The 17,321-nt window shown below is 38.7% G+C and overlaps 2 long non-coding RNA genes across 3 annotated transcripts in view; one reads left to right on the top strand and one right to left on the bottom strand.

Annotated features, from left to right (window-relative positions):
* Window positions 1–17,321, top strand: part of LOC146766378 (uncharacterized) — a 120,363-nt gene that overhangs the window by 83,511 nt on the left and 19,531 nt on the right. The window contains exons 1-3 of one of the 2 annotated variants that reach the window (XR_014957816.1): window positions 902–1,559; window positions 3,603–3,637; window positions 4,036–5,256. This is a non-coding gene — a long non-coding RNA (uncharacterized LOC146766378). Of the gene's footprint in view, window positions 1–901; window positions 1,560–3,602; window positions 3,638–4,035; window positions 5,257–17,321 lie in introns of those variants that run through there. The other variant, XR_014957817.1, reaches the window with a different exon arrangement.
* LOC146766379 (uncharacterized) lies at window positions 815–15,436 on the bottom strand. The gene is made up of 2 exons (XR_014957818.1): window positions 6,120–15,436; window positions 815–5,335 (listed from the first exon to the last, which is right to left on the bottom strand). It is a non-coding gene; the product is annotated as an uncharacterized LOC146766379 (long non-coding RNA).

Genomic DNA, 17,321 nt, shown 5'->3' with positions numbered 1-17,321 from the left:
TGAAAGCATCTACCACTGACTTAACAGACAGACAGCAAACAGATTTACACCAAAAGAGAAGTATGATTCAGTTTAAATGCATCAGATTGAAGGGACATTTTTGTTTCTCAAGCTACTTGGAGCAGAATAAAGTGCAGGATATTCCCAGAAGTCCAGGGAATGGTGGAGCACTGAGATCCTCATCCATAACCTGCTTGTCACACACCCCTGGCCGAGACCAGATTGGCTGCTCTGGGAAACTTCAGATTAATGGATCCCTTCTGCTGTCAGACTCACTGGAGTGGCAGATTAAGGTTCTATTTTTGGTGCCTAATTTCTAAATTAGCAGTTTCCATCAGCCCCTGTTTACTGCTGTCACCAGGAACACGCTGGGCTGTGCACGTGTAATTAGAGAGAGCTGGGGCTGTGCCCTTGCTCTGCTAAACGAGTTGCTGGCAGCTCTTCCCCCTGAATATACTGATGAAGGTTTTTTGGGGTATATTTAGTTGGCACATTCTTTAATAGATGAGGTACTGGGAGGTTTTTTTCCTATCACTGACTGGTAATAGCTCAAAATTAAAAGTTTTTTTTTTTTTTATTATTAGTTTAATAATTTTGTTTGCCTGAGTCTTTTTGTGCCTTTCAAGTTGCTGTTAAATGAGTAAGCTTGCTTCAGATATTGTAGTTTAAATACAGTTTTACTTACTAAAAAATGTAGAAAAAAATAGCTGCCTCAGCCCATATGAAAAAACATTTCAGTCCTCATGAGGTTAAAATATATCTGTGACTGGAGGTTCAAGAACAGTGGTGAAATTCTAGGAAAAGTTCTAACATCTGCATCAACGCAGAGTGAATGATGTAAATTTGCTTCCTGAAGTTATGTCCACTGTAGATATACACTCTCAGCTCTCTGGGGAGTGAACTTGGATTCACTCCCCATTCCTAAAATTAGCCTAAAACCTGGAATTCTGCAGATAATTTGAAAACAACCCACCAAAATTTTCTTCTAAGGTCTTAAAGGGTGCAAAGCTTTTTGGGAAAAGTCTCATCTCACCCAGGAAGTGACCATCGTGGGGAATGAAAGGTGCAAATGGGCCTCCAAAACTTACAAATGGTTACATTTTGCCAGTGAGGAGGGGGTTCTGAGAAGAAACTGTAGAAAAGAGGATATGCTGGATATGGAGGGAGAAGTCATGACTGGCCAAGATCGGGAGACTTTTATTCACTTTTTTGTGTAGTAACTTAATGAAAAAGAATACTTGACACTCAGCACCCAGCCAGGATTCACAGCTTGTGGATGGGTAGTGGTAACTCATTTTCAGGTTAGAATAGAAAGCATTAAAAAGGATCAGGTGCCAGCACTAAGTGGTTTTTGTGTGTCTCCTGGTTGTGCTAATTAATCCCAGTTAACCCAAACCAGATCAGGTGCCACTTAATACAAGGCTGAATCAGAGAAGTTTTGAGGAGGTTATGGATATCTCCTGAGGATGCTGAAGTTAGTGTGGGTTTAGGAATTCCATATACTTATATGAATTTAAAAACATTTAAATTTATCTTCCTAGAGGAATCTTAATAGCAAGGTACTAATTTGATTTATATTTTACCTATTACACCTCTGCCTGGGCCATGAAGGAGCAGTTCTGTTTCTGAAATATGTATATAAAGTAGTCAAGCCTTTTAACAACCCTCTATATGTTCAAATATTAATTGCATGTGACAGAATTATTTTTAACTTCAACATCTTTTATTTCTTATTCTGCTTTTTATACTTACCAGGAGGGCATTCAGTATAAGAAGGTGACTTTATTCAGACTGCAGGTTTTTAAAGAAGGGTCTTCACATCTTGTAAGGGATTGTACTCAGTACTTTGGATTTCTTTAGAGATATTTACTGAACTGCTCAGGAAGTCTTTGATTTCCTGACACTTCATGTTACTGCAATGTGTTTGCCAAAAATATTCTTTGCCAGAGAGGTTGCAAAGCTTTTTTCTGTTTACCTCTTGAAGCTGCGTGGCACAGAGATGCCTACAGTGAGAAAATGGACTAAAGAAATTGGTGTAAATGAACTCACTCTCAATTATCTGGTGCAACAACTCGAAAACATTTTTCATTTCAGCTCATTCTGAGTTAAATGGTAAACATTAAGTTTTGATTAAAACATAAAGAATCTGTACTATGGAGTTCCTCATCCTCAGCTGGAGCTGCTGCCTCAGGCACTCTGGGAAGGTGAATTATTTCAGGTTGGGGTGACTCCCTGAGCCCTGGGTAGGGAAGTCCTGCCAACGTGTCTTTGGCAGTGTCTGTGGGACCCTTCCAATCCCAGCAGTGCATTTTTATCTCCAGCTATATCTGCAAGCAATATTTTAGTCCTGGAAATGCTGACACATCCAGGTTGTATTTTCCTTTCCTCTGGTACAGACTTACCTGTAACTTCCAGAATTATAGGCACAGAAGAGCACCAGAATAAATCATTGTGATTTCATTCCACTCTTATAAATTGTTGCCTAAATTGTCAACATCTCTTCACTATTAGTGTTGAGTAAACTGGCTTTTATAACATATGAGCCACTCAATCATTTATCTTAAGCCCCAATCTATCTCCTTGTTGTTTTTAAAGGCAAGATGTAACAGTAAGTGAAAGCAGGAATTGCTTCCCTGAGGAAATTTTACTATGATCAAAGCAACCTGGCTGTTTGGGAGTGAAAGCAATCCTTGGCTTAATGAAATCTAGGAGAAATTAGATGAATAGATGAAATGGAGGATTCCAAACAAATTGTAAAGTAGATCTGGAGGGGAGGGCAAGTTACTGAGCCTTCAGGTTGAATGTGGAAGGGACAATAATGTGAGTAAATGAGCTTTTAAAATAAAATATATTTTGTTGAAGAAGAGGGAGGCAACTGTAGATGTGGCTTTGGGATAGCTGGACATTTGCTTATGTTAAATTGCTTTTGGGGTGATGTGGGTGAAGTGTGATGAGAGAAGAGACAAAATCAAGTGAGAAGTGAGGAGCAGAATTATGTAGAGCCTCAAAGGTGGGAGCAGGAAGATTAAAATTCAATTTAAAATCTAACTTTTCACAGAAAATGTTTTTTCTTTACATCTATATTTCTTAATAAATGGAAGATTGCTATGCAACCAATAGAGCCTGGTTCAAAAGTCACTCTCCCATCTTTAGACTTGGAATAGGAATAAATATGAAGTGGGTCAGACTGAAATGTCTGCTAGCTCCAAATACAACCTGAACTTAAAACTACTCCAGTTCTAGTTTTGAAGAAGCCATGGGTCTCAAGACATTTGCTGTTGATCAGTCTAACAGCCTTCATACTTGTTGTAATATCTGATTTCTGAGAGGCCTGGTTTTTATGTTCTGCTCACAGTTTCAGCATTATACTGTTTGCCAGATTTGGGGCTGGGAGGTCATCTTCCCAGATGAGATTGAGGGGTTGATGGACCATTTGTAAGGGTTGTTTAAGCATAACCACACTGTTTGATTTGTGCAAAACTTGTCAGTGAAAATGTTTCAAAATATAGGGAGTCTTCTTATTAATCACCCAGTCTGTGAGGACAGAAATCAGTGTTTTCATTTTTGGATGTCTAATTATTTTCTTTGCTCCTCCTCTCTAGGAAGTCTTACTTGCCATGTGGAGAGCCAGAGAAAGGTAAGATATTTTCTTAATTCCTGTCTATGTAACCGTATGTGTGTGTGGGAGAAACACAGCTTTCCTGACACTGCTCCTTGCAAGGAGGTTGGAAACAATATGGCACTAATCAGAGCCTCTTGCAGGTAAGCACGGGGGTATTCCAGGCTGTGCCACGAATGCAGATGTAGCTGAATAATTGCCAAATTTCTCTTCACATGTTCAGACAAGGCTGGGAACACTTGTGGGTTTGCCTATTTTATATAACCTTTAATTTAATTTTAGACTCTCTACCCCACAAGCCTATGTAGGAAACACTCTGTTTTGAATACACTTCAAGTACTGCAGATTTTTTTTGACAGAAAAAAAGAAATCCAGTCTTAGGTTGGCTTAAAAGGGTCTCTTTGTTTTCCTCTCAGCCTTCTTCAGAGGAAGATGAGAACAGATTTTCAGATCTGCCACTGACATCTGTGTAACTCTCTCTCTGTTTGCCTGATGTGATGGCCAGTTAAACAGGCACGCTGGGGAAATTATGTGTTCATCTTTTAAGCCTAAATTGTTTAATCCTCGTGTGATGGTACCAAGAAAAACACTGTCTGCTTGTTTTTTTTTAGATCTTCATCTCTGCCTCTATCCATCTGTTGTATTTTCTCCTCAGACAGATGTCCAAATTAATATCAGGGAAGAAGCTATAATAGAGTTAGGGTCAAATGCCATTTATGCTCTATGGTAGCTGTGTCACAATATATAGCAAATAATCTTTTATAAAATTACATCATTTTTCTGCTGCATTACTATCTTGAAATGTTCAGCTTCTGAACATCTACATTTAGGGCCACAAATCATAGAGCACTTCATTAGGAAACCATTGGAAAGCTGGAGAGCCTCCTAATTTAAATCAATTCCAAGGAAAGCTCTCAGTGGAATTTTCAGTGTCCATCTGCAACTTTGCATTCTGTGAGAGGAAGAGGATTTCTGTTTTACTCAATCCAGCTACTCTTCAGACTTAATCTGGTCCTCAAAATTCACTAAGTAAAGCTGGAAGAGATAAAGCTTAGGAAGAGATAATTCTGTGAAGCAGAGACAGGAAAGCTGCAGTGTGGATGTGGGCAGTTAAAGGAGATAATTACTGATAAACTGCTTACTGGTATCAATTAGAAATATAAATATATTTACACCTAGTGAATGTAAACTGTTAAAGATTGTTCTATAACCTTAGGTATCCTCCCTCTGCAACCTAGTGGTTCTGTCAGTGCAGTGTGCTTATTTTATTTTTGTGATAATATTTTGGTTTTGTTGGAGCAAGTTGGTAAACAACTGAGCTGTGATAATTATTTCAGTAGTTTGTTTGGTTTTATTTCCTCTTTGGGATAGGCTGTGTAGATGTGTTTGTACTGCCTGTTCCTCAGGCAAATGTTTTGGAATTGGAGATATCTTCTACACAACTTTCAATTAAGTTTTTGTATCTTTTATTCCTCAAATTTCTATATTATTTTCTCTACTATTTCTTCTTTTTTATTCCATTTTTTTGTTAAAATAAATTTACAATTGCTCTTTGTTATTAAGAGAATGGATATGCCATTTAAAATGTATAATTTAGAACAGATTTCTGTTCTCAGAAACCTCCATAGCTTTCTCAGCCCCTTGCTGTCCCAGTGTGTGCTGTACCTTCATTAAGGTGCCATACAGTCATGTTGAATTCTGCATGGGTATTATAACCTGTCTTGGTTCGACAAGACAGGAGTCTGTAAAAGAGGGCAAAGCCTCCTGTGCAGTGGAGAACGGCAAACCCCCCTCCCTCTGAATTACCAGGATCTTTAAATTAAAAGGCTCTCAGGCAAAGATATGGGAGTGGGAGTAACAATTCTTTACTAGGAGAAAACTAGACAACAATTTAAAAAAAGGCAAATGCAATCGGTACAAACAAAACCAGTGAAAGAAAAAGTCCAGAACCTGAGGGATGCCAGTATCAGTTCTGCTGGGACAATTGCTTCCCTTGCAATAGTTGATGAGTTGCAGCTGCAGTGGTGATCTTTAGAAGGGTACAGTTTTCCTCTGAAGATCTGGTGGCAGTGGGGCCGGTCTTCCTCTGCGCCGGGGTTGCCTCTGAGCTCCGCTGCCGTCGCCTCCGCGCGCGCCGGCTGCTTCGCTGCGGGTGCCGCCGAAGAGAGAGCGAGAGAGAGAGCTGCTTCTCCAGGAATCCCGCGAAGAGAGAGAGAGCTGCTTCTCTCGGAGTCCCGCCCAGAGAGCTGCCTCCTCTCCCCAAAAAGCTACCCCTTTAAACAACAATAGAGTGCTTGGCTTCCCCCCTCTGGGTGGGACCCCTCACGGTGTTACATTTACTAGCCCTTCATTGAATCAGTCAATGGTATATAAACAAACCATTGCCTCTACAGGGCAAAACCATTGTCTCTGAGAGAGATAACAAAAACCTGTCCAACCGGTTTTTCCTTCAACAGATGGCAAATGGAATACAAGCTTATCTTACAACCCAGGACATAACCTTAGAGGTCACCTCAGCCACTATTGTCTGAGGGGAGAGGCAGTTTATTCAAATTGCATTGTTTCTGCTCTTGGCTAATTCTGTGAATGCTGGGAAATGTTTTCACTCAAGCAGAGAACTTGACCTAAAAGGAATAAAAACAAATGTCCAGTTTTATCATCTTTGGATCTTTGTTGAGATAGACTCAGCTCTGCCACTGTTGGTGCAAGGGCCAGTGAATTTGACCCTATTTTGTGTTTTATTGAGGGACCAAACACAAACCAGGGTTGGTCTGGACCTGTTCTTGCTGTTGCCATTTCTCTAAGTGCAGTTTGGAATGTGGTTAAAGGAAAACAGGTTATATTCTATTCTTGCTTGTTCTACTTTTAATAATTGTTACTCCGAATTTTAGCACATTCCTTTGTCATCCCACATACGTATGGTAATGATGAGAAGCACTTCCTCCAGTGCTAGTCTGTTCTTTTAACAATCCACATGAGTGACACAGATTAATAAAATGTGACATTTCAGGATCCAGAGGAAAATACGAAATAAAAAATGACTGTTTGAGGAAAAATTAGTCATATGCAGAGGGACCTATTAAAGTTGCCTCACATATCAAGCCTTTGTTCTGAGCATGTGTGACTGGAAGTGCAAAGCTAGGCTGTCAGGATTTGTTTAGCTAATGATTCTAACTTGTTAAAATTTTAACTATGGCTCCCTTTGTTGTGCTTCAAAGGATTCGTAATGCTCTTTATATTATTTTATCTTATATTCTTGAAAGTATAACACATTTTATTTAATATTGGGGTATTGATTTGGCTGCTTGGCATGTACTGTTATTATGCAATTTGGATTTTGAGTATGGGGTTCAGTGTAAAAAAAGAATCTGCATAAAATTTATAGCTCATATAAAAGTGCTTTTTTGTTATCCACTAAGACACAAGATACAAATCAAGTGTGAGAAGAGCTTGAAGCCAGACTGTAAGATGTAAATGCTAAATCCTATCACAATTCATACTTGTCAGAGAAATGCACATTTAAAATCCTTGGTCGTGTATAATAATACACTGAAACACAAATAGGATGCTCGAACATCAAACTTTAAGAACACTTTTGTTTTGAAGAGAAGAGAGGAACTCAAAAAGAGTCATAAAAGTGCAATGTGGGAAGGAGCTCATACTGAGTTTTCAGCATGGCACTACCAGGCCTGTTATCTTTATCTGTCTCTGTGTGGTGAGCAATAATAAGAAAGGATTTCACTTTCTGTGTTAAGCTGCTGGGTAACCATCTGGTTACAGAAATGCATAACGTTTTTGGATTATGTTTGGCACAGTCCTCTTCTCCCATCATTCCCTCCCCACACCACAGACATGCTGGTTCCAGAGCCCAGTAGAATGAATGGAGATGATGCTGTGTGTTTCAATAGTTAATTTTCATAATTAAATTTTCTTACACAAACTTTCAAAGCACAGAACCTGCTTTTCTCAGTATGCAGAGGGAGGTGGGCTCCAAATTCCAGAGTCAAGAGAGATAAAAATAAATTTAAAATAGATGCATCCAAGTGAAGTTGTTTGCCTGTGCATACCCCCGTGGTCATCAGAAAAAAGGCCTCTTGAAATATCTGTGGCTTTAGAAATGCTTTGAAAAGATGGATTCAGACTAAAACCAGGCATAGGGAGCTGTTGTATAAGGTGGGTCTCAGTAAAGCAAAGACCTGAACTTTCTCTCCTCACCTGGAAAGGTCTGGACACCTGCTCTCACAGGGAATAGCATTTCTCCTTCACCTGTGTCTGGTGGGGCTGGTCTCTTGAAGACATCCACAAGGAAAGGTACAGCCTTACCCTCCTGTTAATACACACATTAGACTGTGTTAATAATTGCGTTTTTATACCACACCGATTGGCTCATGCAGATTCCATTTGTGTCAACTGTATAGGAAAAATGTGTCTGAGTGAGTGAATCTGTGCAATTCCATAGGTTTAAAAGGTGTGTGAATCCCAAAGCACACATGTATACATCCAGCACAGGCATTGTCATTCCTTTCTGATACAATTAAGATAGAAACTACAGGGAGAATTACACTCTAGGCAAGGCCAAGGACTTTGTAATATATTTTGAAAATACTATGTATGGTGTAGCATGACACTGAATTTGTCCCAAGCTATATATTATGTTCTGCTCTAGAAATCCCATTGTATTATCAGAGCCAAAGATTTGTTGGGAGTGTCAGATAGTGACCTTTTGGACCAATCCTTCCATCCTTAATGCAGTGACAAGTTTGCTCCTCTTCCCATGTGAAGTTTGGGACTGTGCTCCCCTTGTGCCTCCTCCTAGCAGAGGGTTTGTCATGGCAGTGGCAAATGAGCAGATGGAGGCAGCAGAAGCCCCAGCATCAGAACCAGCCACACGAGCAGGCTAGAGGGAGGATGTCTTGTTGATAAATACCATGTACAGTGTTCTATCTGCATGAAAATGTGGGTATTTTTCTGTGCAGAACCAAGGGGATTCCAAACTCTCTGCCCAGACTGGCAGAGCACACTCAGCTCTGTGGATGGCCTGAGATGCTCATATGCTGTGGCAGACTTTTGGATTTCTTTTTGATTAATATCATGCTTCAGTGCACCCATCTGTCTGTGTACTGGGTGCAAGTTTCAAAGAAAGATAAGTGATATACAATCAATTAAAAATGCAGGTAAAATTTAGGACTTCAGCAAATTTCAGTAAATTTTGGAGAGTAAGGTGTTGCCAGATTGAAATGCTCAATAGGTTCATGCACTATCCAAGTAAATGAAGCCCATTCCATGAATGCAATTAATAAAAACCTGGGAGGCTGAATGAATAATGCTTCCAGCCCTCCTTGTTCAAAGAGATCAGGAAAACACAAGAGAGAGGCAAAAGGCATTCTGCTGTCATAACAGCCTGGGATGGAGTTATGAAATAACTGCAGTGATTTCCCAGAGACTACACAAATAATTTCAAAGTAGTTTGGCAGGTCTGCAGTTTGCAGAGCAAAAGCTATGTCTGTATTTTCCACAGTCACATTTTAACCTACCCTTCAGACTCTGCTTCAGAAATCAAGTCCCCAGATCTCCAAAATCTGTGTCTTCAAATCCATTTGGAGCAGTGGATTCATTGTGTCGGGCTGGGCAATGCAAGCTATTGGCCTAGAAGTTACTGAGTAAAAGCAAAAAACCTCTAAGAAACTTAACCCACTCCTTTTAGCAGTCACTAAACCAGCTACCAAATAGAGATTATTTAAATTGCTGCACAATGCCAGCTGCTTGCAGAATACCTGCCATCCTCTTGAGAGGTTAAAAAATAATCTATTTGCAACCCTAAGGTTGAAGAATGCAATGAATTTAGCAAGCTCAAGCCTCACTGCACTTGTCTTTCATGCTACCAAATGTGTCCTTTTAAGATATTATACTCTTTCACAGCTGATTGAATAAAGAATTTAAGAAGATATCTTCTCACAGTATATCTGTTCTTAAGTCTCTTATCATTTCCTAATGTTGGAACACATGCTTGCCAAAATCCATGGGGCAGTTGGAAAATATTTATACAAAATGTCATGGCTGATGCTTTTAAAGCTTTGTTTGAATATCTAAGGAAGACTTGGGCTTCATACTTTACAAAAAAAAAAAAAAGAGTGTTTATCCACAGACAAATACTCTATATCACCACAGGCTCTTTCCAAAACAGTGGTTAATGACACAAAAAGGATCAGTAAATTGCAACTTCAGATCAATAGATTGACAATGACCAGATTTGTCACTATAAATCCATTACACTTAAGCAAATTACAGGTTAAATTATTTTGCCCCAGGGGAGCTGTGGGTGATGTTTAGTGAGAGGCTGAAGGACCTGAGGCTTTATTAAAGCCATGTGATGGTGGTGGTGCATTCAGCCACATTTTGGTGTGTTTGTGTGCTCACAAAGGTGCTGATGGATATTTAGACCTGTGCACCCAGGTATGGATGTGCAGATGTACCAAGCATTTGTAACGTTTTTGTGCTCTAAATAATTCAGTGTGTTTGGAGGTATTTGAGACAAAAACTGCCTTGGGATATCAGTAGGTCATACATTCAGTGAGAATTGGCTTCTCCATTAACGAGCCCTGGCATGGAATCGATACAGTGTGAGTTATGCTGTCAGCCTGTGCATTTCAGCTTCGTAAAAATGTGGAAGAAATATCCAAATTTCACAATGGTTTATCCCAAGCAGAAAGAATCTTACTGATTTATTTTGCATATGAAACTGCTGCAAGGCTGAGAGCAACAGAGCTCAGGGCCTTGGACAGTTCTGGGTGCACAGGGATTTGTGTGGAGCAGTCAATAAGCATTATAGTTTTCCTGGTTTCTCGTTGCAGTAATTATTTTTTTTTTTAATGGGTGGATGCTGTGGGTTTTGGGAGGGTTTTTAGAACCAAAGTGTTAAGTTTTTATCTTTTGTTTTGTTTTTGTCAGGATCAGGATGGAAATTGTTTGAGATGGTATTTTGTGTTCAGACTTAGATGTTTATTATTTTTTAACTATATTAGAGTCTTACAAGTCATGAGTCTTACAGTATCAAGCTAAAAAAATGGTTCTGTATCTATTTTTACAAGGTCTTTTGAGGAAAAACTATCTAATTAAGAAATTATACTTAAATTATTTTTTCTTTTAACTCAGTAACTAATTACTAATATCTTGTAATGTATATTTTTCTGTCTCATTATACAATATTATTCAAATTTATAAAGAGGAAGAAGGATTAGTTACTGCCTTAAAACTTCTATCTTAGTTTTTTATATATTACTATATTCTAAAATTTTAAACTCTTAAGTTTTCTACTACATGATATTATACACTTTTATTCAAATTATACACTTATAATCTCAGTGTTATCAATTAATTTTAAAAGCTTTCTCTACATCTTCAGGTTAAATGTAATGTTATTTTGAGGGTCTGTGTCTAAAAAAAACAAAGTCTAAAATTCTTAGCATCTAGGGTTCCAACATCAAGGCTGATGGTAAGAGCCCATATCCTGCTTGCAAAATTCACTGAAACTCTGTAAACCACTGCCTGAAGTAAGAACATGCAGATGTTGAGGAGCAGAAATTCCTGCTTTAAAGCACTGATGAAGTTTTTGATCAAGGGTAATAAAGAGAAAGCTAAATTAAATTCTTTAAAATATATGTGTCTGAAAAATGTCACACAAAATCTGCACAAAATTTATGTACTTCAGTACACACCTGTTAGCTCAAAAGTGTGTGCACAATGCTCCTGGTTAGATCAAAAGCCTTCAACATCACTATATGTTGGGCTCTTTTCCACTTATAAACTGTCTTCTGCAGCACAATGACCTTTCTCTGAACAGGTCAGCACCTTACAGGGCCCAGGGACACTGCCTGACCTGTGTGACAGTGATGAATTTCTCGAGTGCTTCACAGCCATCAGTGCAGCCACTCCATTATATTCTGCTGGGAGAGCAGGAGTTTCACTGGGAGCTGCCTTCAGGTATCCTCGTGCCCAGTCACAAAACTTTAAATCCATTTCTTGCAGTGGAAATTAATTAAACAAAGGCTTGAAATCTAGTCCTTGCACTCTGCCAGGAGCAGTGAATGAGCAGGTCAGAGGAGACAGAATTGTAGATGAGGAAATCTGCTAACATTTAACCTTGGAGGCTGCAATTTGTGTTTGTGCTGGAGAGGGGTGTCTGCAGAGACACTCACAGGGATTCTGCTCCACTCTGAGATTGCCTATGGATAAACAGAGTCTACCTGGTTTCTTTGTCACCCATTTTATCATCTCTGCAAGCACTGAAACTCAGATGGATACTCCAGATTAGGTAGTAGAAAATAAAATTAGTTTGCTTTGAACTAAGAATGGATATTACTGACAAACTGCATCAGAGATGATCAGGGCAAAGCTGATGTTACATGTTACTTGACAATTTTTCTCATTGAAATTAAAGAAATTTAGGCTTCTTTCAAACAAAGCTGTGTTTAATTCTCTAGAAGTGCACTTGTCTGCCTTGGGGGACCTTCAGAAATGTCTATTTATGATAAACCACTTCAAGCAGAAAGTTTTAAGCCATGAAGAATGTTAGCAACTATAAAGAAAAGACATGTCTGTTTAATTCAGATCGTTTTCCAATTTATGTAAATGAAAGGCTTTCAATGTATTTTCTTTTGCCCAAGTTTCTAATTTCTTACATCAAAAGAGGCAAACAAAACTGGTTGTATTTGTTGGGATGTCTGTTAAGCACCAAACTCAGGGCAACATATGTATTCTTGCAAAGCATCTTTGGGTTTGGCTTTGCATGACACTGCCATCAGTGAGGGGATAAATTCAGTCCAGGTCAGCCTTGGAGTTCTACATCGTTTCACATCCATTTGGGGTGTGCTTTTTGTGTTGATTTGAACATTGATTCCTGGTCTGAGCACACTGAGAAGTAGTGGCTGTGTGGGAGTGCTGGTGCCACTGTGCTCAGAAAGCAAATAATGATTCTGTGTGAATCCCATCACCTGGGGATGTTCTGCCTCTTCTGTAGTGAGGGAATTGTGTTGGCACCTTCCTGTATATGGGGAGAAAGAATCAATTTCTCCTCAGCTGTAAAACTGCCCGGTTGGGAGTGGTCAGATCAAAAGTATGTGGGACAAGTGTAAATTTAATATACCCTATATAAAAAGTATTTTTTTATGGGGAAGATGTAATGATTATTATTGGATAATACTGCAGGCAGTGGATTACTGAAATTCCTTTAAGTACTTGGTGAATTGATTTGCTTTGAGGATGAAGGTCAGTCTGGGAATGCAGACACCTGAAGCAATGGCCATGGTAGCAATGAACCAGCCCAATGTCACCCTTTCCCTCCTGGAATTTGCTTTGCTTCCATCAAATACTTGGCAATGGATTTTTCTCACAGGTCCAACACTGTCTGTGGCAAATCAGGTACTTTAGTGAAGGTTCTTGATCTGTAATCCCAGAGTCCCTGAGAAACTCATTTAATATCAGTCGGCTCTGACTGCCAGGATCTGTGTGCTTAATGGGCTCTCCATAAAAAAAGAATAACTATATTGGGATGGTATTGGGCCCTGTTATGTGCTTAATTGGTCACATCCATGGGCTGAAGTATGAAGGCAAGGAAGTACAAAGCTGGAATGCTTGTACCCAGAAGGATCACATTCATTTCAATAAAAATCTCTGCTGGATATTTTCAGACAGAATATTCTTTGTGCTTCCCACATAGGAAGCATAGACATGAAACTGCACCCTATAGTGTTTTGGTGATTTAAATTTAGAATTCAGCATTGAATCTGCATGGGTACAATTCACTGCCTAAAGTGAATTTCCCAGCTACTACAGAGTGTAACAATAATGTGCACTAAGATAGAGAACACTCCCAGGCCTTGTGCAGCACTGGGTTTGTTGTGCAGTTTACAGAGGAGCTTTTGGAGCTACAGACAGAAAATAGCTGTGAGCACAAAAAACAGAGGGTGAAAATATAGATGGAATGCTGAAGTAAAGAGTATCAGTGAGACTAGGTGCTAGAAAGTGATTTATTATTTATTTTACATTGTGTTTGAAAACTGTTGAGCCAGCTTGGAAGCTCAGACAATGGTAAAAACAAAATAATGTCACAGATAAACAGTGAAGAAATGTATTCTGTGCATATTGAGAATAGATTTAACACATAATATGCCTAAATTTAGGGCAAAAGAAAAAATTCAAATGATGTGGCACTTCTTGGTGAATGACTTCCATTTCTTGGCAGCACATATCTAATAGCCTCATAGTGCTGTATTAGAAAACTTATACAAGTATAATCCAATAAAGCAAAAAGGTTATTAAAGAGCCAATAAACTTGAGATAAAAGCCTTTAATCCCACAACCCCTTAAGAGGAAACAGGGGTCAGAGATTACCAAGGCATAGCTGATGTTTCTGCAATGTTAAATGCCCAATTCTCTTGATTTGGCACTCACTTGTGTGCTTTCATGTAGAGTTGATGGACTAGAATTATGAAAATATAATCTAGTAAATTAAAGGATGGAGGGTTTGGATTTTTAGCCCAGGAAACTCTGCCTGCTTTTCTTCTTCTTTTGCCCTATTTTTTTTTTCTCTCTTAATGTGATCCTTTTGAAGAGTTTTCTAAGAGTGCAATATTTTGTATGGGAATGTTCTGTTCATTTGTTGTGTCCTGTTAAAATATAGGTCTATCCTTCATTTTCATGCATGTTATATGTGTTTATATACTACTTTAAATTGCTTTACTTTATTCAGATGAGAATCTAAAGATATTCCTCATGAAACGGAAATATTTTCTACCCTCTGCAGTGCTATGAGAATTATTTCTTAATTTTATCTCCAGAGTGCAACCAGGCAGGGAAACATATTGTTATCAGGTTTTTGATGCTGGCAATCTGGAAAGGTGGATATTGTGTTCCGTTGCTGCACTTTGTCAGCACAAGCCTGGTGTAGATTTTAGTGATGTTTACATCAGAAACCCTAATTTACCTATGAGCAATTGCTATAGCAGTTTATGAAGGCAGCCAGCTGAAATACAGGTTTTGCATTGTTGCTTCAGATATGACTAATTTGTCACTGAAAACCAGAAAGGATTATTTGTAAGTCACTTGGTATTTTAATTGTATTTGGTTGGTATTGTAAATGCACCACTCATTCCAGTTTCAAACTCTGGATTCAAGGAACTATTGAGAGATGATATTTATTAGGGACAAGATAAATTGGTATAACACAATATTTAAAAAATGCAGAATTGTGCCAATGACTGCCCCCTAGCAATGGCTAGGGAATGGCAAGGAAGCAATGAGAGGAAAAAAAAAGTATATATATATGTACATATGTATATATATATATATATATATTTATGTGTATATAAGGCCTGATACAGGAACCTCCACCAAAGGAAAAATTTGTCACTAGTGTGGATCAAACAAGGCAACTACAGTTGCAATGAACATTTTGATTTTCTTTGACTTTAGGGAGTGGACTTGAACCTGAATCTGAACTTTTGACCGGTGCATTTTCTTACTGCCAGGGACAATTTCGAGCTGGTTTCTGTTTGTTTTGGTCTGATAAGAGCTGCAGAAGGAGGACATATATCAGAGTGATCAAATCCAGGTTTTACTCCCTACTATAAAATGACCTTTTTAAAAGTGCATCATTTGGCACCGTAGTATCCATTGATTTCTACTAATGTCTTTTTCATCCTATAGAGCACCATGAAAACTCTGTGGAATTTAACTCTGCAACTCACAAAGGTGTGCTAATAATTCCTGCTTAGTAAGAGCAAAATGTCTTTCCTTACTCAGAAATTATGCTGGTTATTGTGGAACCAGCAAAAATGCAGAAGAGGAGTAGATTTCATTAGTTGTATTGACTCTCCGATTAAAATCCAATAAATTTTAGAAGATTGTTTTATAATTAGTTTTTCTTAGAGATAAGTTACAATCAGTGTCTGAAATAAATGTTGCAGTTCAAGAAGATGCAAAAATAAGTTCAAGGAAAAGCAAAAAATAATCAAAGGCTGAGCAGTGAAAAGATGAGACAGAAAAGCCAATGTGTTCACAAGTGCCTCTTTTACAATGGTGTTTTATCACTTCATTTATGAAAAGAAACTTCCTATCTTAATCTGCCTCCATCCAACAAAAACGAGGGTTGCAGTATCAATCTTGATAAATGCTCTCCTGTGGTATTTCTGGTATGCTGTTCTTTAAGTAAGCCAGAAAGAAAAGAGTCCTTTAAAACACTTCTGCATGGTTGTTTTCAGTGGTTGTACCAGCATTGCAAAGAAATTTATTTTGAGACTGACTGTCCCAGCTGTGAAGAAGATAAAGTGATACAGTGATTAGTAGCTCTTTCCCCTTCCATGCCATAATTTCCTGTGAAATTCCGTTATGTATCTCAGTTCAAGTGCTGGAACAGTGGAAATTTTAGTGGAAATTTTCTTGCAAGTTTTTAAAGAAACCTCTTTTCTAATGGTTAATCTCCTCTTTGTTTCCAGAGAAAAATCTTCAGTATATTCTCGCTGCAAAGCAGGCACTGAAAGAATGATCTTCTCTTTCCACTTCAATTATTAAAGTAGGCTGCCTAAGTTCTTCTCCTGTCAAAGTACAGCCCTCACTTTCAGATGCTTATGCAACAGAATACAAATCTCCACATTCCAAGATTCACATAGGAGTTGTTACTATAAAAGTTCTTTCCTTTTTTCCTTTCTTCATTTTTCCACAAAATGTTGCCAGCCAGTTGAATTTTTCTTATAAAGTGGAGGGACTGTGAAATGCCATAATAAACCTCACCAGGTTTCCTGATGAAGTTGTCAACAGTTAGAAATCTCGTTGTCGTGGGAAAATAAAAAAATAATGTGTTTCCTATCCCTAATGACTAATTTTGCTGAAGCCATCACTCCATGGAAGTGCTTTTAGTCCTCACTTATTCTGGTTAGATCCTTGTTGTGCCTGAGCTGCTTGAAATACAGAAACATGTTGTATTTTGGTTTTGAACTGCTGTATGCAGAGTTTCTACATTTCTGTCAGGTATAATTTCAATGCAGTGCTAACAACCTATACTTGTGCTGTCTTTTCTCCATCTCCACATACAGGTGGTTCTATTAAAACAGGCTGAAAATCAGGATATGGAAAACTTGGCATGTGCCTTTTATTTTTAACAGAGTGATATTAAGCATGGCCTTCCCAGCCACTCATCAGTATTAATGTCATTTGGAGCTGCATTGCTCCATTCTTTATTTTAGTGTGTTTCCTTCTTGTGAAAAATGCCAGATTGACAGGCCTGAAAGCTGAAATCCCTCTGTTTATCTTGGGGCTGTGGTAGCATAGGCAGTGACAGCACAAACATCCACCCTGCCTCATCTATATGCCCAGAGTGTGAGCAGAGATAGTTCAGTCTCCACGGCCATTAAATCCTGTTGATTCCATCAATAAGGATGCCAGTTGCTGAGATGTCACAGTGACTTGGTGATCCGAGTGACTGCTCCAAACACGCTGCATTGAGACACCAAATTCATCTCACAGACCTCAGCACAAATGCCACGCTAATGGCTTCCACTCCCGGGGAATCTGCCACGGATTCCGAAGGTGGCTTAGATTTAAACCTTTCTGAAATTCAATCACCTTCCTCTGAGCCAGACAGTCCCTCCACTTACTTGAGAAACTTGTTCATGTTTTTTAACAGGTTCCTTTTCATGTATGAGGTCTT

The sequence above is a fragment of the Lonchura striata genome, chromosome 11, assembly GCF_050655825.1.
Source record: "Lonchura striata isolate lonStrDom1 chromosome 11, ASM5065582v1, whole genome shotgun sequence".
Classification (NCBI taxonomy): Eukaryota; Metazoa; Chordata; class Aves; order Passeriformes; family Estrildidae; genus Lonchura; species Lonchura striata.
Note: the sequence above shows the minus strand (reverse complement) of the source record. Positions and strands in the feature narration are given on the sequence as shown.